The sequence below is a fragment of the Pan paniscus genome, chromosome 16 (genome assembly GCF_029289425.2).
Source record: "Pan paniscus chromosome 16, NHGRI_mPanPan1-v2.0_pri, whole genome shotgun sequence".
NCBI lineage: Eukaryota > Metazoa > Chordata > Mammalia > Primates > Hominidae > Pan > Pan paniscus.
Window position 1 is genome coordinate 84,419,432 of NC_073265.2, and position 26,440 is coordinate 84,445,871.

The 26,440-nt window shown below is 37.3% G+C and overlaps 1 pseudogene; it reads left to right on the top strand.

Annotated features, from left to right (window-relative positions):
* Positions 1-21,793, top strand: part of LOC100969870 (ribosome biogenesis protein NOP53-like) — a 45,428-nt pseudogene extending 23,635 nt beyond the window's left edge.
* Positions 21,794-26,440: the final 4,647 nt, after the last annotated feature.

Consider the following 26,440-nt stretch of genomic DNA (forward strand, 5'->3'; position numbering starts at 1 on the left):
ACTGAGTTGTTTGCAAAATAAACTTTAGTCTTATACTTGGCCTGATTATTTGCATAAAGAGCAGCAAGAATAATCATTTTCACATAGGCTTTTAAAATTGGCTCTAATGGAATTCTATTCCATAAGGAATCTCAGATAAGACTTTTTGAAGCTGAGCCCAGCCATGGTCTTGTACCCTTAGATACCTATGAGTTGGGTGCACTTTTCTCTTCTTAAGGTCCCAAGATAACTTGGGGATCCTGGACCTATTGGAAAGTGACATTCTTTACTCACCACAGGTTAGGAACCCTGTACAAGGACTGCAGACAAGGTATGAGGCCAGTTTTCCCAAGGGGCTTTTATTGGCTCTACAAGTCAAGCTTGATTTCTTAAAGGGAAGTATACCCTTCCAGTCAAAGCCTTGATAAAACAACCAGTTTCTCCAATTGAGTCCTGTTGCAAAAGAAAATGGATTCTTATTTCATGTATGCAAATAACTATATTGCCATAAGTTAAGAATACTCACAAATAGTTTCCAAATTCTTGAGAAACCAGGCAGAGAGAAACAAACATGCTCCAAATTTTGTTCACAGGAGTGTACTTTACCGAACTCTTAAAAGCTGTAAATTGCTAAAAATCAGTTTCTCTGACTCTGAAAAACAAAACAAAGGATCAGCAGTGTATTAAGCCAAATCAAAAAGATTACTTCAGTCTTCGATTCAGTCCATTCAGTTAACTCTTCTGCTTGATATTCATGAACATTTCAGCTCTTCATAAGTCCTGAACATTTTTCCTTTATTCCATTGTCACAATCTCCAAAGTTATCAGAAACCTGCATTTAAGAACACCTGTCAAAGTCCTATACCTGATTATAAACCATTTTTCAAAGAGGATCAAAACAAGACAACATTTGTCTATTAATGACAAAATGTCTTAGGGTAGTCACAGTCAAGAACATGATTGACAAATTTGATTATTTCTGTGGTTTATAATAACTTAAAACAATAACCCTAATTATGATTAATAAAATATACTCAGACATTAAAATTTTGGAAATGCCATGCAATTTTGGAACATATATTATTATTCACTAAACTATAACCTGAAGAGGATTAAACATTATTTTTATTTTGACAATTCCAGGTAACTAAACATGTCAAATAAATTTGTTTACCTCTCTTTTGTATGTTCCGGGGGCCCTCTCTAGCATCACAAAGTTAGGGGCCAGGAAATATAATTTTGAAACTGAAATTTGATTTTGGAAAGTCTATCAAATATGTTAAAGGTTTGAAACACTTGCTATTATGAAATAGAATAGAAAGTTACCATAAGTCATTTATTTAGTCAAAAAGATGACTCAAAATTTTTTTAAAAAGCAAAAACCTTAATTTTTTAAGAGGGAAGACGTAGCTTTCCAAACCATCTGTCTCTTGTCTTTCCCTTCTTTTTTTGGCGGTTTATTCACAAGGCAAACAAAAATCTTTCATTATCCTTTAATATTACATAAAAATCTTGTTCAAGAGAGGGAAAACCAGATTTCACCCTTGCATGTAAATCTATTTTCAGTAGTCTCAATTACATGTTATAATGGTAACTCTTAAACATTTCTAATTTTCTAATCTTGTAAGTTATTTTCATTATGTTCTAGTTACAGATAAGGTCTAACTCTTAACAGCATAGTTGGGGTGTGGTTGACTCCACATGTCCCAGGCCTTACCAAACTTTAAAGCAGGCAAGTCAAATAATTTGCAAAAGCTGAAGAAGCAGTTTATGACCTTAAAGCATTTAGTGAACCTAATACCTGACCTGCATAATTTAAGCCACATGTCTACATTTTGAAGATGATTTTATTTTACCAATAATCTTTAAAGCTGTCTTTATTTCTCAAACGTTAAAGTCACATGAACTAAAAGGAATTATAGCTTTCATTTTTCTTTTAAAAACACTTAATCTAAGTGCTTATTTTTCTTTAAGCCAATCAACTAGAGCTCTTTTATGTTAACATCACACACATAATATATATATATATACACACACACATATATATATATATATAACTACACAGACAGAAGAAGATGCAATAGTTGTAAGATTTTTTATTTGCCAGTTTATTAATTGGATTATAGACCTTAGGGTGGCATCCTTCAAGAAACAAGGCAGTTAGTATGGCTTAATAAGCAGCCACAGCTGGAAGACAGAAATGGATCCCCAAAATTAAGGGTCCCATTTTTAACCAGATCCTGGATCCTAAAAAGAGGGAGTCAGCCCATCTCCCATTGGAGTCTTTGAAGTAATTTTCTGATGCCCATCATAACTCACAATTGTCAGATAAGACAATGCAAAACAGAACACAGCTTTAGATTTTGAGAGGGATCTATCTGCTTTCAATTCCTGGAGTTCCATGAGTAAAACAGAGATTTTTCCCAAAATGGGGTCTGTGACTTCTCCTCTGTTTTCACAATGAGTCCCAGGCTATCAGAATTTGCTTGGGGCATTAAGAGTAGCAAGACAAAATGGAGAAAATAATTCAGGCAACTGAGAAGAAAAAAATACCTTTTTTCAGAAAAACAAGATCGACAAAGAGAAAAGATATAAAGGCCTTTAAAATATACCTATAGCTTGAATATCCACTTTTAATTAAGCTGACTTTTAATCATAGCACTCCCTCCTTAAAAGGTCCTTTTAAATCTCTTATTACCCAACCTTAGCCATGCCAAATGGCCAATATTTCTAGTTTTTGAACTTATTGGGTAGGCAGAGAATACAGTGATTTTTACCATTCCTACAACCAATTTGCACAGAGAGAGGGAAGCCAGAAGTCTGATGGGAAGAATTTTTACCCTTGGCCAGCAAATCAGGCTTTTGGGTTCCTTTCCCCCAAGCTGTGGAACCCTATTGACCCTGGAGTCTGTGAAGGGGGAGCAGACAAAGAGATTATCTCCATACTGTAGAAGTTGTCCATCTTCAAGAGATTGCACAGTTAGATTTGTAATTTCTTCCCAGTTTGTTTTTAAGCCAAGCAGTTTAATGTTTGGAGAAATTAAACTTTTTGCAGTTTGGGGGATGCATCCAAGGGGAGTGTTCCGTGGTATGGAGACATAATTACCCAACTGCAAAGAGAAGACAGAGGAGGAAAAAGAAGGCTTTTTTTCTTTTTCCACAGTCTAAGGGTCAAAGGAATCCCAGTGATTCAGGATGCAATCAAGAAGAGTGCAGGGTGAAGATGATTGGTTACCCATCTAGAAAGAGGGGGAAAAGGCATCCCTTTGCTCCTTTCTCTTTCCAGTGAATACCTGGAGCATGTGAGGGAGATAAATAGTGTCCCCTTTTTTCTTCTGTCTTTTCTTATCCAAGTCATGGCTGCCATGGGGGGTGCCACTTATGGGTGCAAGTGTGATCTTCAGCCATTTAACAGGGAGACCTAGAGGGTAGGGATATTCACACTTACCTAAGCTGCTCTGTCCTCCCACTGTTTGTAACCTTTTGGTTCCCGAGAGCTCATCTGTGCCATGGATGCAAGCAAGTTCTCCACCCATGAAGTGGGAAGGCCTAATCTGCAGGGCTAATGAATTATGCTCATCTGTTCTGCACCCTGGCCTTCTGCTATAAATGCCTCTGGGTCCCCCAGATCTAGTCTTCCCTTTGGGGCTTCAAACCAAAGCTTGAAGTAGAATTTGGGACAAAAAGATGCCTCAGGAGACTCTGCGGACCCATTAAATTAGCCCCAGATGGCCCTCACTAAATTGTAGCCAGCAACCAGTAGGGCAGCTCCTCTGTTGCTTCCCTATCATAAACAGAATGCTAAGGTGAAGCTGTGGAACCAGGTCCTCCTCAAACAAGGGATAGAAAAGGAGTCCCAGGAATTTGGGACCTGGCCTAGTAAGATGCTGCCCAAAAGGAAAAAAAAATAACCCCTCACATAGAAAAACTCCCTTTATTCACAGGACTATGTTAACTCATGTCGTGCTGGAGAAAAAACAACAACTGCAGAGGAGGGGAAGGTGACAGGGGGAAAAACTTCTTGCCCTATGCAAATGGGTTCCTTTAACAAGGGAAAGAAAGCTCTCAGTCACTGATTGCATCCTTCTTGCTTCTAAGAATAGACAGAAACCGCATTGTTCTGAATTATATTCCTGATGACTGAGCCAAGGGCTCATTATACACAGTAATATTGTCTCTATGGTTTGCAACAACACCCTTAAAGAAGGGTATATAAAGAAGGGATAGGCACCATGAGAGCCACAGGAGAAAAAGAAAAATGCCATAGGAAAGATTAGGGTCCATAGTGTTGACACCCTAACAGGCGGCTGGGGACTGGAATCAGTCCAGGGACCTTTGAATAACACCAACATGAATCTTAGCCAGATACCCTTAGCTGCCCCAGGACCTCCAGCCATTCCCACATAATGGCTAGAGCTACATACAGGGAGACTGAATTGGAACAAAGCTAACATTCTCAACACCCGAGAGTGATGGGGGTGGGTTAACAAAGTCCTCCTGGGCAAGCATGTCCTCTGAAGCCACACCATTCGCTCTTAACTGGCTGACAGAGGCTCAGTTCATCATCTGCCTTCAGAAAATAGTCTGAGAGCAAGAAGACTTGGAAACTAAAGTCAAAGAGTTTTAGGTCCACATTTATTCGCCCTTCTGCAGATCCCAAACAAGCCCCCAGTAATGACACAGGATGTTTTCGGGTGCCACTTCACCAACCAGTAATTTCCATGGCCTGTGGTGTTCCAGCCTGGGCTTCGCTATGCTCCAGGCTCACTGCTGGACTTGGCCTGCCCACGTGGCCTGGCAGGCTGCGCTCAGCTCACACTACCAGTCTGGATACCATGCTCACTTCAGGATCCACACCCAGCCCATGGCTGGCCTAGGCATGCTGTGACCTGCTTCTGCCTTGGGCACTGGAGACGACAGCAACCACAAAACCCCAAAGTGGGTGTTACAGCATGTCACAGCTCTTGCTTGGGGAACCCCGAGGTCTGGGCCTCCAGAGGGGTCGCAGCTCATTTGTGTTACAGTTCATTTGTTCCCATGGTCTGCACACTTCAGCGAATGGGGGTGTGTCCCAGCTTGTTCAGTCTGCCGCCTAGCTCTTCCCCACAGCTCCTGGACAGGCCCTGCCCTGCTGCCACTTTCTGTCACGTGGGGCAGCTGCTTGGCACTGGTGGAGGGTAGGAGGGCTACAGTGGTACAGCTACTTTCCATCTGCCAGTGGGTTCCAAGTTCTTGTCCTGCATCCAAGAAGAATGAGGTTATATGGACAACCAGAGTGTGAGCAAGTTGGAGAAATGTTTTATTGAGTGATGGAACAGCTTTCAGTGAAGGGGGACCTAAAGCAGGTAGTCCCCCACCTGAAGGCAGGTTGTCCCCACCTGAAGGTGGATAGTCCCAAAGTGTGGCTGAGTCTGAAGTTTTTATAGTCTCTGAATGAGGGTGGTGCAGGCTGTAGGTAGCCTTGGACAAGGCAACATTCGATTGGTTAAAAAGCATTATTCAGAAAGAACCATCAGGAAACATGGGACAAACAGGAATAGAAGTTCTCACTCTGGCCGAGGACTTCATTTGGAACTAGCAGCTCATTTTTGAAGCTTCAGGCTGCTTTTGGCTTGAAGGCCAGTTTTCATTGGGGACCCACCCCTGTCTGCTTAGGAATTTGTCTGCCTCCTGCCACTATCAATGGGAACCCCTACTTGAAGCTGGTTGGTCAGAAGTTCCAGAAGCCCCAACTTGCAACTGGTGTGGGACTTAGGGACTGAGCCCTCACCCTGTGGGATCTGACACTATCTCTGGATAGATATCATCAGAACTAAATTAGAGGACACCCAGTTGGTGTCTGCTGCTTGGTGTGTGGAGAAGAAAACCCTATACATTTTGCCACAGAAGTCTTCTGTGTTGATGATCATTGTGGTGTGAGAGTAGAGGAAACACATGCTTAAGAGAGTTCTCCTTACACAACCAGTGACTCCTTTCTCCCATTTTCTCCCTTTTGGAATGGGAATGTCTATAACTGTTATATTATGCCTATCTCATCATTGTATTTTGGGAATAGATAACCTGTTTCTAGTTTCACAGTTTCAGAAATATAACATATTTTTCTCCAGAATGGATTATATGTGGAGTCTCAGTCATGCATGATTTTGATGAAGAGATTTGGAGTTTTTAGCTGATTTTATTTAGACGAGACTTTGGACTTGAGTTGATTTTGTAATGCCTTGAGACTTTTGAAGATCTTGGGATAGGGTGAATGTATTTTGTGTGGGGGATGGAGGAGAATCTTTTGGTGTCAGAGGGAAGACTCTGGAAGGCCAAAATGCCCTCACCCCAAAGATGTCATATCCTCATCCCTGAAACCTGGAAATGTGACCTTATATGAAAATGTAAGGTCACATTTGTAGATGTAATTGATCTTGAGATAAGTAGATTAATCTAAATTATTAGGGTAGACCCTAAATGCAATCACGTATATCCTTATAAGAGGGTGTCAGAAAGAGATTGACACAGACAAAAAAAGGAGAAGGCAATGTGAAAATGGAAGAGTGATGTGGCCAAAAGCCAGGGAATGTTGGCAGCCACAAGAAGCTGGAAGAGACCAGGAGTGAATTTTCCTTTGGAGTCTCCAGAGGAAGCATGAAGCCACCAACATTTTGATTTTGTCCTAGTGATACAGATTTTGGACTTCTGGCCCCAGAATGGTGAGAGAATAAATTTCTGTTATTTTAGGCACCCAATTTCTAGTGATTTTTTACAGTTGCCATAGGACGTATATGCAATAACACAATGCATTTATCCATTCTCTGCCCATTGGACACAGGGATTGCTGTTGTGAGTAGTCTTGTACATGTTTCCCAGTGCAAATGCACTACAGTTTTTCTAGCATAGATACCTGGGAGTGGAACAGTTTGATCATATGCAAAGGTTCAATTCCATAAGGTAATAGCAAATTGTTTTCCAGAGTGGTTGCACCAATTTATACTCCTACCAGCACTACATTTTCTGCCGATCCTTATCTTATACACCACTTGGTGCCATGAGATTTCTTAATTATTTATCAATCTTAGTGAATGTAAAATTGTGTCTTATTGTGTTTTTCTTTGCACTTCCTCGATTACCATTGTGGTTAAGCTTGTGTATATTTTCAAACTTTTTGGCCGTTTGTAATTCCTTTTCTGTGAATTGCATGTTCTTGTCTTTGCTCATTTTTCTAATGCATTATGTTATCTCTTTTTATTGACTTTTAGGAGTTCTTTTATATTCTAAATACTAAAACATTCTTTTTATGGCTTATCTTTTTACTTATTTTATGGTGTCTGTTGATGAAAAGTTTTTGATCTTAATGTCAATTTTATCAATCTCTTCGTTGATGGTTAGCATTTTTATGTCTTTTTAAAAATTCTTCCCTTCCCTGAAGTAAAAAAAAAAATAATTTGCCTACAATTTATTTTAAGAGTTTTGTCTTCCACATTTAAATTGTTAATCTATCTAGATTCATTTTTCTGTATAGTGTGAGGTGGTTTCATTTTTTTTATCCATGTAGGAATGACCAATTATTCCACACTATGTATGTTATTGTCCCTTGTTTCTCCACCTATCAGCAAGGCCATCTATGCATCTTCAAGCTCCAAATATGTATAGGTCTGTTTCTGTTTGCAATTCGACTTTATTAGTCTATTTGTACATTCCTTAGCGAATATCATACTGTTTTTATTGCTAAAGCTTTATAATTACTCTTGATAACTGGAGGGCACCTGCCTTCTGTTTTCTCCTTCAGGGGTATCTTAGATATTCTTGACTCTTACTCCTCTAAATTTTAAATTCAGAATGTCAGAGTTCAAGAAAATCCCTTTTGGAATTTTAAAGGCAATTGCATGACATCCATAAATCAAGTTGCATAAAATGGACACCTTTGTGAAATATCCAGTTTTATAATTTGCATCCAGTTTTTATGTATGTATAAATATAATAATTTAGATTATATAATAATCCATATTAGAGTGATTATAATTTTATGATTTGCATTCAGACTTATAATTTTTTTCCATAAGACTTGCACATCTTTTGTTAGATTTATTGTAGGTGCTTATCCTATATTGCTATAGTAATAATATATATTTAAAATTCTATTTTCTGGCCATGCATGGTGGCTCATACTTGTGATCCCAGCACTTTAGAAGGCCAGTGCAGGATGATCGCTTGAGCCCAGAAGTTCGAGACCAGCTTGAGCAACATAGTAAAGCCCCTATTTTTACAATAAGTAAAAAACAAAATTAGATGGGTGAGGTGGCATGTCCCTGTAGTTTCAGTTATGCAGGAGGCTGCGGTGGGAGAATTCCTTGAGCCCAGGAGGTAGAGGCTGCAGTGAGCCATGATTGTGCCACTGCACTCAAGCCTAGGCAATAGACTGAGACTCCATCTTGAAAAAGACCAAATTCTGCTTCCCAACTGTTGCCAGTATAGAGCTGCAAATGATTTTTATATTTATAATAGTCAACCTTTATGCCATACTCTCTTATTATAATGATTTATCTATGGAGTCTTTTGGATTTGATATGTAGGCAATCATATAATCTGTGAACAATGATAGTTCTGGTTTTTCTTTCCCAATCTTTATGTTTTGCATTTCTTTTTCTAGTCTTACTGCACTGGCTACGATCACCTGTAGTATGCTGTTAAATAGAAGCAATGAGAGCAGTCATGCCTGTTTTTAAAAGAATGTTCATAGCATTTCACCATTAAGAATGCTTTCTGTGAGGTTTTGGTGGATGCTCTGTAAAGTTAATGAAGTTCTCTTTTATTCCCAGATTTCTGAGTTGTTTGTTATTGTTGTTGTTAAGTAAATTGGAATTGAATTTTTTAAAAATAGACAAAATAATATCTCAATTTCAGGATCACAGGTATGATTATATTAATGACTATATCTAATATATCTAGCCCAATGTATCTGGATTATTTTGTATCTTATTATTTTTAAAAGGAATGAAGGGAGCTGATAGAACTTATATTGTATATTTTTGAAACCATAACTTGATACTGATGTTTCCCAGAGATTTCAGACTCTTGATTTTTTTTGTAAGATACAACTTTATCTTATTTAACCCTTACAGCAAAACACAAATCTACTTATATTCACTCAAGTCATAGACTTACAATAGCAAAATATGAGTAACATAAACTTGTGGGCAGGCTAGATACTACATTAGAACTCTTCATGTATCAAATTACCAAGAGATTTCCTGGTTATCTTATAACAAGAATGATTTGAATGTCCAAATATCTGTCTTTAGGCTTTACTTTTATCCCTTTCTATAGTCTAGCGGTATTCTCAAGCATGGTGTGCCTGAGAATTCCTCTGTAGGTTGTATGTAGGAGATTTGGGGAGCCTCTCAACTGTGTTTATTTATTTATGTTTACAGTAGTTGATTTTCATCATCTATGCATATTTTGAAATTTAATTCTCTTGTAAGATATAACATTCTATCCATATAATTACAGCCAATAATTCCAAATATAATAGTTCCAACTCTGCAGGAATAGATTTGCAGCATTTTTTAGAGTCTCATGACATAGTCTTCTATTAGCATCAGTCCTCTTGAAGTGAGGTCCATTTGACTTTTTATTTGCCTAAGTTGACTATTTCTGATATTAACTCATTTCTAAATCAGTTCGAGCCTTTCTTCTCATCTTCATTTCTCCCAGCATCTAATTCCTTGTCTTAATAACCTTCAGTTTCCCAGAGTCCCAGAGTCTTGTCCTGATTTTGCGGCTCCCCACCAGTCAAGGACTCATTCCCCTAGTTACTGTCCCTTCAGCCCTGTTCCAGCAAAGCTGGACTTAACTCCATCTGACTGTCAGCCTCTCTGGTACTCTGCATATTCCTATCTCTAGAGTCTCTGTTGACTCCATTAATTCTGGAATATCTCTGGGGTCACACCAATCTCCTGCCTAGCCTACACACACATTCCTTTCTATCCCTGACAAGTGAGAAAAAAGAACAGATCCTAGAAAATGTCTTCATTTTCTTGGTAGGCTTATCTTTTATGTAAGTATGATAATATTATATATATTCTGATATACTATATTATAAGTAGAGCTTATAATTCCACTGATAAGCAGAGTAAGGAAACCCTACCACAGAGTGTTGCAAAAGAATAAGCATCTGACAGCTTCAGTGAGTCAGCTCTCTGTATGATACTAACCTGAGTGACTTAAGCAGCCAGATTTCAAAAAGAAATAGATTTGCCTCCAATTATTCTAAATGCATCTGTTTAAATTGGCTATAATACAGCAAATTTCATGTAGCTTTAATGGTACACATTAGGACATGTAACTTTATGACTGGAAATATTAATTTAAAAATCCAGTTTCCCATATCCCCTTTGATACAGTAATGGGCTCTTGGAGTGAGAGACTCATATTCCAAAAGATCCATGTGCAATCCAACTACAGGTTAGAAATCAAATAATACGCAGCCACTTTCATTTTTCAAAAACCTCAAACAGGGCATATATAGGTTGTTACTTTATGATGACTTGCTAAGATGCATTGTTTATGATTCTTTAGTTTCTCTCTGTTTTCAGATTTCAGTGTCTTCCTTTGCCAAGTTTAAAAAGGAAAAAAAATAAATTAATCCTCTGGAGCTGAAACAGAAACATTTGGTCTCCTGTAATCCTCAGTTCTTAACCTAATGTGGCAGCTCATAGGGAAACTGTCAGATCTGCAATCCTAATTGCTATAAGTTGCCTACCATGTGTACACATGTAATGGTCAGGAGTGAATATGCGTTGACAACTTATATTCTCTGTTCCATAGTTCTAAACATCCTTAGTGTGTGTGCGGTTTTACCTCTGTGACTCTTGGGTAGGCTACATATGGGTGTGTAAAGTAGCTGTTGCCAGCCTGGAAGCTAGCCTCTTCTGAGAACATTCCTACTCATATAGAGACAAACATGAGAAACTATGGCATTAAAATGTTTTTTGAAACATGGTGGCATGAATTCAGTTGAACATTGTGTCTTCATGGCCACATTTAGTGAGACTGTCAAACACAAAAGCAAAGGACCCCATCATAAATGCTGTGTAAAAACTCTAATAATTTCATGATAAAGAGAAAAATAACCAAGGAATATTCTCATTAGCAATTATTCGTATCTTATTAAGCATGGGTTTTTATTCTCATTTTGACAGTTCATGTGCTATTTTTGCATATGTGTGTGTATATCCATGCACATGTACACATGTATGCACACACGTACACTCACTGCAGGGTCCTGTTATTAAATCACTGTTGGCAGATGGCAAGTCATCAATAGATGCTTCTTGAATTGAAAATGATACCACATGTAATTGACCTTCTGTAACAATTTCTTTCTCATTTTATTCTAATTGTAATTGGTGGAGGGATTTTTAATAAAATTAACATGGTCCCTTACACTAAGCTGGAGAACTTTTCTAATCTATTGGCAGTAAGTGATGGATTTGAAATTTATTGCAGAAGGATTGGGACTTTGTGCTAATTTCACCTTTGAAAAACTTTGATTTAGAGGTCAGTGATGTGATTTTTCATTTTCTAATGAAAGGTTGATCCTTTATTGACAATAGTAAAGTTAGTAGGTCTCCTGTATAACATGATAAAGTACTAATAAGCCAGCCGGTCTGGAAATTTTTAGAATCAGATGGGGAGAGCAGTCCTTACCCCATTGTCCCTGTCATTTGTTCTCAAGCCCCTCCCTTAGTTTTTACACTCAATCCTTGCAGAAAGTAAATGTTCATCATCAGGCCCTCTTAATCTGTTTCAATAAAATTGTTCAAGTAACAGAAGAAACTGAATCTGTTCTCTAGAAGGCAGGAAGGTAGGGAGGGTGTGGTATGTGCTGTGCCTACCAGGAGAACAACATTTCTTTGAAGTGTTATGTAGTATTTTAACACATTCCTGCATTTTAAAAATTCACCTTTATTACAAATATGTACACTTTTACATTACATAATTCTCCTCCTTCTAACTAAAGGAATTTGAGAATTTGCCTTTTTTTTTTTTTTTTTTGAGACAGAGTCTGACTCTGTCACCCAGGCTGGAGTGTGGAGTGCAGTGGCGCGATCTCGGCTCACTGCAAGCTCCACCTCCCGGGTTCATGCCATTCTCCTGCCTCAGCCTCCCAAGTAGCTGGGCGCCCGCCACCATGCCTGGCTAAGTTTTTCTATTTTTTAGTAAAGACGGGGTTTCACTGTGTTAGCCAGGATGGTCTCAATCTCCTGACCTCGTGATCCGCCTGCCTCGGCCTCCCGAAGTGGTTATTTGGTATTTTTTGATGGACATTAGCAGAAGAATTGACATACACCAACTTAAAAACCCTGACTTTGGTTATACTTGCTTCTCATCTAACATCATAAGTTAGCTTTGTGGTAATCCTTGATCTGTGGGTCAATCCCCAGATTTTCTTTGCTAACCAACCCAATTTGGGGCTCAGTTTCTATTTTGTCTTACAGCTAAGCCCCAAGTTATGATAAAAGAAGAACGGTCTCTCTCCATGACTTGTTCCAATGCCAAGGAACCTAGACCCAGTGAGCACACTCTGTTTTTGCATCAGCACCTCAGGGTCCTATGTCCTATGCCAGGCAAGGGCTCACCCTTACAATCTTCTTTCCATTTGATGACACCTCCCTTTATGGATCACAATGGTACTTAGTGTACCTGGGATCCTACTTTTGATCCCATCAAAGATAATACATACAGCCTGATTCCAGTAACAATAGTGCTTGCCAATACACAATGAGTCATCGTAGTCTTCATATTGTACATCTCAAATGTCCTAATTGGCTCATGCAGTTGAACCGTATTCACTGGTAAGTTCTCACTTAATAATAACATCAACTGCTTCACAAAGAGATTTATTGTGGTTTTCCATTCATTCAAAATTCTGAATGACAAACGGGTATGACCTCTTTTGAGGAGTGCCTATTTAACCTATGCTTGATTGTAGTTATTTCACAAAGTGGAGATAGAGTTATTTAGAATGAAAATTCCAGATCATTTTTTTTTTCACTCAGTCACAGGACTGCAGGATATCCCCAAAGAAGACCACCCCAGAGTTTCCACCCTGTTTCCTCATGAATTTCCACTCACTCATCTCATATCAAATCTACCTGCAAACCTCAGCTCCTCAGGTTTCTCTAATCAATATCCATTTCAACAAGCCTTGCTGAAGGTTTGAGGGGTCCTGAGCTGAGGTCCATCATTCATCTCACAGATTTCTGGGGCAGTGAAATAAAATAGATAAAAATGAAAACTCTAAAACTGAGGTTCTCACACTGCCAATTCTCTCTCTCTGACCTTGGATAAATTACTTTACCTCTCCTCTCCTCAGTTTCCTCCCCTTGAAAGTGGGAATACAAATAGATTTTGTCTCATAGGGTTGTGGTGAAAAGTTAATGAATTGTTACAGTAGAGGCATTTGGAACTTTCTGGGTCCAGAGGAAATACTCAATGCAAGTAACTTCCAATTATCTTATGGTTTTCCCTTCCTTTTCTTTTCATACTCTTCAGAATCACACAGTTTTTCCTATTTGCTTTAGGATATTAGTTCAAACAAGATTTCTTCTTAATTGAGCATGCTTTTAGGGTCTCACCAGCCATGCAAGAGATTTACAGAAATATTTATTCAAATTATTCAGAAAACTACTCTGGAGAATAAAATTGGATGTTTCTACTTCATTTTTACAGTGGCTTCGATAGCTAGTTTTATTCTTCTCTTCCTCCTGCTTCTCCTCCTTCTTCAATAGTTATAAGATGACTATAATATTTGCCCTTCCTTTCAAACTGTCAGTGTTCTCCATCTCTTCCCTGAATATACTTTGCACACTTGGGCTTTTGTACTCACACGCATCCCATTATTTCTGCCTGAAGTGCCATTTCCCACACTCCTAATGTCCAGGTAATATACATCCTTTAAAACCCAGTTTACATACTATCTCGACATACATAAATAAGCATTCTCAATTCTGCAATTCAGTGGCATTGCATATATCTTAGGCGGTGTTTATGACTTCGTATTTATAATTTGGCATTCATGTGTCTATCTTCTTTTTTTGACTGAAAGCATCTTTAAGGCAAGAGTCTTGGATTTCCATTTTGGTTCTACTATGTCAACTGCAGTGTATACACACCCAGATAAATGTTTATTGAGTGGAGTAATACCAAGGTGTGAAAGGGAGAGTTTCCATCAATTTCCCATACTGGGAACGGGGGAGAGGACAGTAATAAAAGAGAATTAGAAATACGAGGTTTGTGGTCAGTCTTTAAAGTGCTGTGTTCTTTTGTCAGATTCCAGGTGCTTAGATGGAGTGACTCTGCATGCCACCCTAACACTCCATCATCTCTTCCATTACTTCCAAGAAATCCACACTTCAACTGAATCAAACCAATCCAATAACCTGAATGTACCAAATCATTTTGTGCCTTTTAGGCCTAATCATCTAGCATCCTCTAGCCTACTGGAAGATAAGGAGTTTGCCTTTTATCTCTGTGTTCCCAGCATCTATAGTGTCTATTCTTACTGGATGCTCAGTAACTACTTAGGGATGAATGGATGAATGAATTCATGTTTTTAGATGCTCTTAAATACATATTTGGCAACACTCAGGCCTAATGTTAGAGGAAGACTCTGGCAGTGTACAGCCAAGGATTCTGTAATGATAACTAAACTGACTACTATCCTTCCTCTGAGGTAGGGCAGAGATGGTGATGAACAGTTTAGTATAATTTGTAGGTATGTGTATCAGTCCATTTTTACACTGCTATAAAGAAATGTCTGAGATGGCTTATTTATAAAGGAAAGCAGTTTAATTGACTCACAGTTCTCCATGGCTGGGAAGGCCTCAGGAAACCTACAGTCATAGCAGAAGGCGAAGGGGAAACAGGCACCTTCTTTACAAGGTGATAGGAGAGAGAAGAGTGAAGGAAGAACTTCCAAACACATAAAACCACCAAATGTCAAGATAACTCATCCATTATCACAAAAAGAGTACGGGGGAAACTGCCCCCATGTTCCAATCACCTCCCTCCCTCTACACATGGGGATACAATTTGAGATAAGATTTGGGTGGGGTCACAGAGCCATACTATAGCAGTATGTGACATGAGAGCAGTTACATGGGTAACAAATCCTCTTTGATCTCGCCTGCTGGAGGAGATAGAGCTGAGGAAGAATTAGTATTCATATTTATTGTTATCATTATTCTTTGAATAATTAAATATTAATTTATGCCTGAATTAACTAGACCTTATATAAACCATAAAATAGACAAACCTGGCTAAGAACAAAATTGATGTCCAAGAAGATTTCAAGGATCTGCTGTTATATAGAGACTTTAGGTTTATCTAAGATGTGTGCAGAGTGTGGAACATCATATATCCTCTCTGAAAAAAAAATCCTAAATGCTATGACATTAGCCACTTGCTTATAATTAAAGTATGTTGCCATTTCACCAAGCTTTCATTTACAGGAGAAAGTGCAAATTCCATTCCCCTTGAACTTTAGCTATTTCCAACTTTTTTCTTTGTTCTTTTCTTTAAAGCCTTGCAACAAATGCATCCCCATATGCTTATATTAGTTAATCTAGTATTAAACATATTGGCTGCGCAAAATGTTGGCACCCATTAATAAATGTTTTCATTTTTTCATTCTCTCTCTTTTTTTTAACTTTAGATTCTTCCTTTGACTACACAAGCAACAGCTGTCTAGCTGCCTGAACAGGACTGGATCTAATGCCTCTACAGAAATCTAGGTCAAAACACTTGGAATGCATGAATATCAAACAGAGTTTTCAAAACAGCAAATGAATACATCTTTAACTGGTGACATTTTCCTGTAGCATATGGCTGCAAGCTCAGGGGACTGGATGCTTTTTTGATGAATATGTTCCATCAAAAACTAAGAGATGGCAGTAGGCTTTTTCCACCTTCTGTTTTGCCTTATGAAATGATAATGCAAACTCATAGATAGACACAATGATCACAAGTCTTTTGCCTTCAAACCTATTCTAAAGATGCATTTTCCCTTTTGGATGAGTTGCTTTATATTTATATGGGTTTAGGTTTTGTACATAGTCATTAAAGGTGACAGCCAGTGGGGTGGTTTCTTTTCCTGGGTAAAATGTGATTGGTGGAAAGCTTCAAAAAATTGAACCGAAAAGCAAATACTCACCAAAGAGGGAGACTGGGGAGTTCGGTCACATAAGTAACTTATACTCCCAGTGGCAAAACATTGAATCCCAATCCATTGTCAGTGTCAATATTGAGGTGCTAGACAATCATTTACCAATGAGTAAAAGAGAAAAGCCTTGGGAAATTGGAGGCTAGCTCCTTAGTTCTGGATCTGCCAACAATAAGCCAAAGGTGACCCTAGGCATGCCTTATCATCTCTATGGCCTCACTGTCCCTCTCATGTGTCAAATAACAGGACAGGGCTATATTATTTCGAAGGTCTCTCCTAGATGTAAACTTCCAGCTATGTGTAAGTGTATTAAGCTGTTTTGTTGTTATTATATCATGTTGTTTGGAATGAATGTCACAGCAGAGAAGAGTAGGCCTTGATTTCTTTTTTGATTGGCTGTAAAATTCATTTTTTATCAAAGAAAAATTCTCCAGAATTCTACCTTTTCCCCACCAATAAAATAAGGCAACAATGGAGCTGTTGGTTAAGCAGGGGAAGGAATTAGGATGCCCCCTTGGCTTGGTTTGTCTCCTACTTCTCAGGGCAGCATCTGAAAACTAAGTGTGGAAAATCTGGGTCTCCACCAAGCCCAGTGTGAAAACCACTGGCTTCGAGGATGTGCGTATTAGTAATGGTGTTGGCTGTGGAGAGAGAGGTGTCAGAAACGCATTTCTTTCTTTGTGCATTTAGCTAAAGTGTATTAACCAAACTTAGTTCATTTCAGTGACAGCTTAAACTTTAAGCCTGATATTCGCTCTTGGTTTGGCTTTTGTTTAAAAAATAACCAGCAGAACCTGTGATTGTAACAGGAATCTATAAATGGATTGTTTGATTCACAAGGTGAACTTGGATATATGTTGCCTTCATTTGGTAATGCCTTACAAGAGTCTTGAAAAACTCATTTTAGAGGTGAATTCTCGTTCCCACCACAGATATTCTGTTACCCAGTTTTATGCCTCGAAAGCTACCACTGTTACTAGGTACTTGAGTAAGTGTTCAAAGTAATTTATAATTATATACTTTTACGCATATGTATATGTGTGTGTGTGTGTGTGTGTGCGCGCGCATGTTTTACTTTTTAGTGAAGTGGTAGGGTGTGGTATATACATAATAGCCCTTTTTTTTTTAACCTAGTAATACGTCTCAGATATCATATCTTAGCAGACCTGTATAGCCTGGTTCTTTCTTTTAAAAGACTTCATAATCCCTTATTGTGGACATATAATAAATTTTAAAATAATCCGTCTTAAAATACTTTTACTTGAACTTACTTGTTTTTTCCCCATTTACTGTCAAGATAGTGATGAATATCCAAGCATGTATGTATTTATGAATAGATATGAGAACATCTAAAGGCAAATCTCCTAGAAATAAAATTGCTGGGTCAAAGGATATGTATACATTTAATTTAGGTAGATAGTGCCAAATAATGTTTAACTATAGTTATTATTTGCAGTTTAAAAACTTGACTGTAGTTGAACATATTTTCATATGTTTAAAAATTACTTATATGTAAAATCTCTGTTCATCTTGTATGTCCATAAATGGAGTTAAGACAACTTAGTAGCCATCTGGAAAAAAATAAAATAGTATTTCTACTTTATTTGCAGAACAAAAATAAACTCCAGATGGACCAAAGATTTTATGCTAAAAATAAGTACATTAAAGTACTATTAGAAAACATGACAGGATGTTTTCTTGTAAGTAATCCGGTACTAAGGAAGATCTTTCTAAGCATAATACAAAACCTGCAAGCAATGACTCTGAAGGTGTGTAAGTCAATAAATCAATAGATATTGAAAAAATTTTAAAAAGGAATGACCAACTTTGGGTAATGACAATGACACATTGGACCCAGAGTTGTTCACATCGAATAGTTTGTAGCAGACGCCCATTTAGGCTCAGTTTGTAGAGACTTGAAAAACTGTTGCTTTCACCTGAACAGTGAAAATAATCTGGATAAGCTACAAAATCATGTTTTATTTAAAACCCATCAGAGGACCAAGAACACAAAAAAAAGCTAAATGAAATTAATTCTAGAAAACAAATATCTCTTCATAACTACACTAGACCCACAGCCACTCTCCTCCCTCATGGAGCTGCAGAAGAAAAGGCCAGACCATAGATAAGAATAAGGAGAAGCCAGCCTAACCTATAATGGTCTTTTAATAACTCTGGGTGGCCTGGCATGACAGATGAGAATTCTACAGGGCCTCAGCCACATAGCAAGTCAGTATCCATCCTCCAACTCTTCACGCCCACCCTTCCAGGTCTTCACTGCCTGCTTGACTGCTGAAAGGTAGCTCACTGAAGGCTGGTGACACCTTAGGACAGCCAAGAATAATTTCTGCTGATCAGGAGAAATGAGAGAAACTGTCCAGCCATACAGCCCTTCCAAGAAAGTGAGGCAGCCACACACACAGATATACATACATCTCAATGAATAACATATTATAGAGTTTGGCATGTTTTAAATTTTATAAAAAGAGTATGTCATTCTGTAGTTGGTCTTCTGAATTTTTATTTTTCATTTAAATTACACTGACAGCCATTCATTATATGAAATGTGGCTGTGTTTCATTTCATTCATTCATTCTTACTGCAATTCCTTTTTGTGACTATACCTTAATATTTTTAGCCATTCCCTTCTCTATGAACAAGCATTGTTTCTGGATGACAAAAATGCTGCTGTAAACATTCTTGTACATTCTTCTGGTACTTATGTGCTAAACTTTACATTGTGTAGGTACTCAGGTATGGACATTCTGAATAAAGAAATATTTAACTTTACAAGATTATGCCAAATTATTTCCCAAGTGGATTGTAGCAATTTACACCAGCACCAGCAAAATATGAGATCATATTGAGCCGTAGCCCCTTTAACTCTTGGTATAATCAAGAATTCTTAATTTCTGCAATTTGAAATTTGTAAAAAGCATCTCACTTTTGTTTTGACTTTCATTTTCCTCATTGCCAGTGTTGTTTAGTGGACGTATGTATTTTCTCTTCTGTGCGATTTTTCTGTCTTTTTCCCATTTTTCTACTGGATATTCCTTTTCTTGATTTTTAAGAGTTCTTTATAATTACTTGATAGTAACTCTTTTGAGATATATGTATTACAAATACCTTCCTCCAGGATAAAGCTTGTCTCTACTTTCTCCTTTCCTTGAATGAAAGTTCCTTTTCCCAATAGTCTCCACACATTTCTGTTACACATCAAAGTTCCATATGTCCATAGGCTATTTCTGATTTCCTATTTTATTCCACTGTTCAATTTGTCTATCTTTGCATTAATGCTGTATTGCGCTAATTACTATAGCTTTATAATATATTTTTTCCATCTGGTAGAAAAAAGTCCCTCTAACTTTTCTTCTTCAGTGTATCGTGGTAATCAATGCTTTGTTTTCCACATAGACTTTTAAACAAAACTCGTCAAATTCCCTAAAAAAGGTTACTGGGAATTTGAGTGGGAATGCATTAGATGCATAGATACAATGATCTTTTCAGATTATTCCTTCTTTTCATAAATATGTGCCATTTCTTCATTTATTTACAGTTTTTTAAATGACTTACAATAAAATTTTAAAATTTTGTACATAGACGATTCCCATTTTTGTTGGATTTATGATGATATTTTATAATTTTGGTTGTTACTATAAATAGTGTATTTCTAAAATGTTTTTAATTGCTTATTGCAATGGAAAAGCAACTGGGTCTGGATATGCAGACATCTTGCTAAATTTGTGTGTTTTTCTTAACAATCTACTGATATATTAGGAGTTTCTACATAGACCATCATATCAACTGCAAAATAATGTTTTATTTCCTCCTTTCCTATCAAATTACCTTAGAGTTTTTTCTTTTCTTATTGTTCTAGCCAGTATCTCAAAACAATGTTGAATAGAAGTGATGATATTGGGCATCCTTTTCTTTTTCTTCGTATTAGAGGAGATGGTCTCAATATTTCTTTATTATGTTATTTGTCATTTTTCAGGTTGAGAAAGGAATATTCTATTTTAGGAAGAAAATTATGTGTAAATAATCCCGTTTTGTTGTAGTAGCTCTACCTCTGTTTTATTATATGTTGCTCTAAATATAGCATTGGAAAAATAACTCATTAATATCGGTGACATTGGAAATTCCTCTTTTATTTGCGACAATGCTCATTAGTTGTGTTGGCACTCAGAAACTGATATTCCAAAATATGGTGCTTTCTAAATGCTGAACTGAAAAAGAAGCCTCCAGGTCTCTGTGATCTTCACCCTACGCCCCTCTCCCAAAGCATAGCATATTGTCCTTTTTAAAAGTTCTCTTATCTGCTTAAGTCTGGACCTAACAAAGAATAATACAGTTACCTCTGGTCTCTTCTCTGAGTTTTCATTAACTGAACCCATATTGTAGGAAAGAAAACTAAAGTCTGTCAACAAACCTGGGCAAAATTTTATCACAAATTATTTTCTGCTCTGCAGGCCCAACACACTCTGCCCCAGACCATTGAATCTTCCCCAGTAATCATTTATTGTCCCTCAACAGAATTCCTCTTCTCCCCCTTTCCATCACATGTTTTGCCAGGATCCAAGCCCTCATTCTTTCTCTAACCTGAAAACAGCATCTGAGCTTTTGCCTTCTGTACCCCAATGAGGGGCTGGGCCTTAATTCTGATTTTGTATATATATACAAACTTTCCTCATTAAAGGGATAACTTTTCTAATATCAAATAATTAGAAACTAAAAATAAATTAATTTTTATATTATTCTGTTTTCAAGAGTTTGTATAGTGTACAATGTAGTTTTTCTTGAAAGCTTAAAAGAATTCACTCAGAATACTTTGTAGCTCAGCATCTTTTCTTCTGAAACTAATTTTTAGTAAGTGTAAAAAGAATGCTCATGTGTTCGGCTCCCTTTTAGTCAATTTTGAATTATATTTTCCCATGAATCTTTTTTCACTGTTAACTTTTAAATTATTTGGCATAAAATTATATGTATTTTCTTATACTTTTAACATCTTTTCCATATCTTTTATTCTTCATCTTTTGATGATTTTTTCATTTTTTGATTATACCTGTCAATAAGTTTTTACCCCTAAAAAAGCAAACTTACAAAGATTTTGGGGGGATTAGGTTGGCATCAATATTTGCTTTACTTTTATGATAAATTTAATTGTCCCTATTAATTTATTATTTTAATTCTTTCTTTTAATCTTAGGCTAGTTTTAGTCTTTATTTTTGAATGTACTTTACCTTAATGTAAATGTTTTCTTCACCCTCCCTTGTTTACTTGTGAAAATATCTTTAATAAATGCTTAAAACTTTGAATTGTATTGAAGACCAGTGGTTCTCAAACAGGACATTTGGCAATGTCTGAAGACCTTTTTTTTAAATATTACATGACTTGAATTGGATCTAACTGTCATGTAATGGGTAGAGGCCACTAAACATCCTACTATGTTGCTGCCGAACATCCTAAATGCATAGGACTGCTCCACAGAACAAAAAATTATCCAACTCAAAATGACAATATTGCCAACATTGAGCAGCTCTTGTATCCAGGAATATACACTTATTTTGATATTTGATATTTAGATAATATTTGTTCAATATTATAGGCAAGCCATACTAAGAAACACACAACTTTCTCCTTTTTCCTTTTCATAATTTGCTGGAGGACAAAAACTAGTGGCATTCACATGTGCTTTATTTGGCTGGTTCTATATTTTAAAAAATAATCATATTCTACTGGATAGATAAGCATGTTTCACATTTTTACAGTTTCTGCTATTTAATATTTATCATAAAAATTTGGTTTATAGTATCCATCTGATCAATGCAGAAATGTAAGTTTGTACCCCTGAATTATATACCAAATGGTCATCAGTGTCTCTTTTTAAAATTTTAGTTTGCCTGAAGGAGACAACACATTTCCATTGACAGTAGTGGCTCACTAAGTTATCGTAGCTGTTTTCCTCAAAGATATGCCAGCCACAGAGGGTCAGTCATATTATGATCTTTTGACATGGGATGGGTGTCTCTGATAATATCCTACTTCTGTAGGGTGACGTAATGTCTATTTCTCCCCTATCGGAGTCAAAACTTATTGATATATACAAATTACTAAATTAAATATGTAGTACTGGATCTTTGTTTTATATTTTACTATGTAGACAAAAGCCCTGGGTTTCTGACTTTGAAATGCTAATAACTGATGCTTATTTATTTCAAAACAGGATGCAGTATGTTCTTATGTAGCATCAGGCTCACTAAATATTACTTTGCTGTGGTTATTAGGGAACCATTGCATTATGGAATTATTTTCTAGGCTTTACTTAAAAACTTAAAATATTCAATAGATTTAGATGTTTGGTAAAATTTTATTTAAGTTTATACTTATGTATCAGAAAAGAATGAAGTTTCCTTTTACAGAAGCTACATTGATACCAAACTTTACCATTTTCCTGGAAAAACCAGTTTTCCATAACTTTGCCTTTTCCTTTTTGATTGAAAAAATCTTTCATGTAGGTGGGTTCATAAAGTCAAAATTTAGATCACTCTAATTAATTAAATTTCAGAGAATATAACCATTGTTAAGAAAAGAAATAGAGCCAGGAATATTTTCAGACATTGAGAATAAATGCTGGTAAATTTTGTTTTATTTTTCTTAGTCTGGCAATCCATACTGTCTAAAATGTTGACTATACGAGAAAATACAAGTTGTAGTTCATTTGGAGGAAAAGTCGTATCATCATTTCTTATGAAGTCTGAGAACTTCCTCAGCTTTCACTTGATAATATGTCATTTTTTTCTCTTGATGGGAGGTAGTAGGGAAGGGATATTAATTACCATTTCATATTTTAAGCTTTATAAATTAATTTGGCAAATACAAAGTGATATGGTTTGGATCTGTGTCCCCACTCAAATCTTGTTCAGTTGTAATCCCCAATGTTGGAGATGGGGCCTGGTGGGAGGTGATTGGATCATGGTGGTAGTTTCTCATGAATTTTTTAGCACCAACCTTCTTGGTACTGTCATCAGAATAGTGAGTTCTCAGGAGATCTGGTGGTTTAAAAGTATGTACCTTGCTCTGTCTCTCTCTTGCAATGTAAAACATGCCTGCTCCAGCTTTGCCTTCCACCATGATTTTAAGTTTCCTGAGGCCTCCCCAGAGACCTAGCAGATACCAGCATTGGTGCTTCCTATACAGCCTGTGGAGCCTGTGAGCCAATTAAACCTCTTTTATTTATAAAGTACCCAGTCTCAGGTATTTTTTTATACCAATGTAAGAATGGACTAACAAAGTAAGTGTTTTTGTGAAGTTCAATAAATTAACAGCATGGTAAAGACTTCCTGTTCATGTAAGAAAAAACAGAACAAGAAAGCAAATAAACACAAGGCTCTAGTGAACTAATGGATCAGTAATAAGCCAGTGATGTAGTGTGGTTACCAGAAAGGTAAAGGGATATAAATGGCATTAATAGAACAAACAGACTTAGTTTCATTCTCACTGTAAAAGTCACATCTGGAGTAAAAATCCCAAATATTTGTCTCTATGTGCCTTGCATTCAACTAGGCATTTTGCATACATTATATTTAATCCTTTTCCTGAAAAATAATCTCCCTCATTTTGCAGATGAGAGAAGGTAATTGGCTTGCCCAAATCACTTGGCTCATTAATGGATGAGCGGGGATTTGTTCCCTGCCCTATCTGGTCCCCAAGCTGACAGCCTTTACACTATGCACCACTGGCCTTAACTGTGTCTTGAATCTCACGGGGAGAATTTAAAGATTAGAACAGGTCCAGAGGAGGGTGTCTAGGATGACCAAGCATCTTAAACTATGACATGTGAGGAACAGTTGAAACAAAGAGTTTTGCCAGTGAGCAGTAGCATTAGAGGCCATGAAGAAAATGGTCTCCTTAATACTTGGTAGGGTAGAGGAGGGTTGAGATTTATTCTGTGTAGTGTATGAGCATGGACTTTGGACCAATTATTAGAATCTGGTGGAGAGATTTACTTAATACAAGCAATAATATTGTTTTGGTTTTTTTCTGTAGGATGGAATTGGGATGAAGAAGGAGAGATATTCTTTAAACATTTTTTAATAGAGAAGAAGAAAAATTGACTGGAAGTGCTCAAACTGCAGTTAGGTGAATGGGATATTTTGCACTATTTCTGCCTTGGGCATGATACTGAAGAAAGTGAATTTTAAGCTCCCCTCAACTGTAATAAATCATGGGTATACTTTTTACCACAGGTGTATCAGCTTAGCAGGGTCAAGATCCTTGTTTAATTACACTAGTTTCTTACCTCTCCACCTCCTCACACCTTGAATGCAATAGTTGTACATTAATTTAATGAGCAAGTGAATGCACAGAAAAGTCAAAGATAAAATTAAGTAGTGTTAAAGTGGTGTGAAAATACCTTTACAACCAAGAAGAATCTTCTTATTAAAAGACCTAGAAGGTATTAAAATGGAACAAATTATTTCCATAAAGCATTACTGACTTTTTTATATGTTAATGATATTTTGACATGTAAATGTAACTTAGGAGTCTGATTGTAATGTGTTAGATTATTTCCAAATGAGGAGAGATTTTAGAAGAAACACAAGTTTCCCCCACCACCTTTCAGAGCCAAAAATCAGTATTTTGTTATTTGATTAAGAAAGAGCAGAGTGGGATACTATGTTCATTGGAAAAACAAAATTAGGCAGTTTGGTGGTAAATATGCTGGAGGCCACTGTCCAGTCCTTTAAATTTGTGATCGTGTCTTCCTTTTGAAATACATGTAAATGCTGAAAGTAACTCGAAGTCCTGCGACACCAAATAGTGACTAGAGGCTATGGAGAATTTGATAAAACACAAACACGTGGCTTGCAAAAAATAAGACAGGGCACATGTGGGCACGGTGTCAATCCTGGGCCCTGTGAGAGCACAGCAATGATGTGAGAGCCTGATACTTAGGGGTAGAGATGGAAGGAGACCTAAAGGTTGCCAACAATTAGAGATGTAGGGAGTGAAAGAAGACAGAGAAGGGCTAACTTTTATTCCTACACTAGGTCTCTTGATTTGGGTCACAGTGGGGATGGTAGATTTTACCTTCTGCTGTTTGAAAGCCATCTCTTGGGTTGGACAGATGCCGCTCATTTAATAGGAAACAAGAACTGCTCCTGGATGGAATAATCCTTAGGACAATTTTCAGATGTGGCCTTTCAAGGAATGCTAGTGAGGGACAGGGCTGCAAGAGAAAGCAAGTGCTCACAGGATTCAGCCACTGTTGTATAATAATTTGCAGACTCTTTGTTTCTGGTTCCTAGAAGGGAGATTCTAAATCCTTGGAATTTCCAGAGTGCTAGGATTGTCCTTGTTATTCATAATGGACCCCTTAAATCATAGTTGACTTTATGCTAGTGAGTTTATGACTATACATGGTGGGCCCCTAGATAAAGGATGAGGGCTGGGCCATGCCAGACAGACCAACCATGTCATTAGATGGTTGGGGCTTTAAGCCTGGTGATATCAGCCAGACCTGAAATCCAGAGGGAGAAGAGGAGCTAAAGATTGAGTTCGGTCATGTACCCAGTGATGAAATTAGTCTTGTCTATGTAATAGACTTTAATAGAGACGCGAAACCTCAAAGTTCATGTGTGCTTTCCTGGTTGATTATCATACACTGATGTGCTGGGAGGGTGACAATACTGAGGACATGGAAGCTTAATGTCTGGGATCCTCCAGACCTTGCATCATGCATCTCTTTCTTTGGCTGATCTTGATTTGTATCTGTGACGATAAAGCTGTAATCAGAAGTATAGTGCTTTCCTGAGTGCTGTGAGTCATTCTCGGAAATTATCAAACCTAAAGGGGCAGTGAAAATCCCCCAGTTCTTAGCTAGTTGGTCAGAAATGTGTATGTCGTGGACCCCGGAGCTTATGAGCTTGAGAGAGAACTCTGCCCTTTACCTGTGAAATTTGACCTATCTACCAGTAGTTAGCATCAGAATTGTATTGCACCCATGAAGTAAAACACTCACTTCAGGATAAACTTGCATGGGTGAATCCATACTGTGGGAGGCCCTCTTGCATGGTGGTGAATATCTTTGCCTCTGGTGAGAGGTGGCCCATGTTCCATCCCAGCTCTGCCACTATCCAGCTCAGTCAGTTTGGACAAATAGCTAACCTTCTTTTCATAGCTTTGGCATCTATTAAATGAGAATAGTAGAAGTAACATTCTTCTAGGGTTATTAGGAAACTTAAAATAATT